Below are 1615 nucleotides of genomic sequence, written 5' to 3'. Positions count from 1 at the left end.
TCGCCAACCAAACCTTACAGCCTCAAATCTCAAATCTCCTCTTTTAGTTCTTCAACAATGGTTGTAACTTTCTCAAATCTTCACACTGAAGCTGGTCTTAAGTCTGTTAATGACCATCTTTCTGGAAAAACTTATATTTCTGGAGATCAGTTGACTAAGGATGACATTAAGGTATATGGGGCAATTTCTGAACAGCCCAGTTCAGATCTTTACCCCAATGCTAGTAAATGGTACCAAGCTGTTTCGGCAAAACTTGCCTCAAGTTTTCCTGGGAAAGTTGTTGGTGTGAGATTCGGAAGCCAAGCTGCTCCTGCTGAAGCTGCACCCGCTAAGGAAGCTGTCAAGCCTGCCGCTGATGACGATTACAATGATAATATTGATCTCTTTGGAGAAGAGACAGAGGAGGAGAAGGCAGCAACAGAATCAAGGGAGGCTGCTAAGGCATCTACTAAGAAAAAAGAGAGTGGAAAGTCATCCGTTCTTATGGACGTTAAGCCTTGGTATGATGAAACTGGAAAAGGCTGTTCGTGGTGTTCAGATGGAAGGGCTTCTTTGGGGAGCATCCAAATTGGTCCCAGTTGGATACGGGATTAAGAAATTGCAGATCATGCTAACCATTGTCGATGACATTGTCTCTGTGGATACCCTCATTGAGGAACGCCTAATACAAAAGCCTATCAACGAATACGTCCAGAGTTGTGATATTGTTGCCTTCAACAAAATTTAAGGTCAACACGAGATGGAACTTTCTATCTGGATTGAGCCTTGTCAGGCTATATTTTTGCTAGCTTTTGAGTTCTGAAACTTTATTTCTAGTATTTATCGCTCTTTTTGTTCAAGTGCGTTTAGTCATGAGAATGGAAATGTTACTTTGAAAGCATATGAAGCTGAGAATTATGATCATCCATTATACCTTCTTTTTTTAAAAAAGTGTAAGATTTTTAACGACTCTGTGCCGTTTTTAACCTTTCTTGAATCACATTCACCTTCTCAATAGCTTAGTGAACTAAATCGGGTCCTATCAACCCTGTTTCACCAACTTCAAACCATCCAATAGGAGATCTACATCTTCTCCCATAAAGAGCTTCATAAGGAGCCATTTGGATGCTAGAGTGGTAACTGTTGTTGTAAGCAAACTCAATGAGAGGTAAGTGATCATCCCAATTGCCTTTGAAATCAATCACACAAGCCCTCAACGTATCTTTTAATGTCTGAATAGTGCGCCCTGCTTGCCCATCAGTCTGAGGATGAAAGGCAATACTTAAGTTCACCTTTGAACCCAAACCTTTCTGAAAAGATTTCCATAACTGTGCAGTAAATTGTGCACCTCTATCTGAAATAATGGAGACTAGGACTCCATGAAGTCTTACCACCTCCTGAATATATAACCTGGAATAATATTCTACTGAATGGGTAGTCTTTACTAGCAGAAAATGGGTTGATTTTGTCATTCTGTCGACAATCACCCAAAGAGAATCATGCTGTCTGCGAGACCTTGGCAAACCTATGATGAAATCCATACTAATCATCTCCCACTTCTATTCTGAAAGTTCTATATTCTGCGCCAAACCACCGGGCCTTTGGTGCTCTATTTTAACTTGCTGGTAATTTGGAC

General features: G+C 40.6%; 1 pseudogene; it reads left to right on the top strand.

Annotated features, from left to right (window-relative positions):
* Positions 1-924, top strand: LOC125859510 (elongation factor 1-beta 2-like; annotated as a pseudogene).
* Positions 925-1615: the final 691 nt, after the last annotated feature.

The sequence above is a fragment of the Solanum stenotomum genome, chromosome 3 (assembly GCF_019186545.1).
Source record: "Solanum stenotomum isolate F172 chromosome 3, ASM1918654v1, whole genome shotgun sequence".
NCBI lineage: Eukaryota > Viridiplantae > Streptophyta > Magnoliopsida > Solanales > Solanaceae > Solanum > Solanum stenotomum.
Note: the sequence above shows the minus strand (reverse complement) of the source record. Positions and strands in the feature narration are given on the sequence as shown.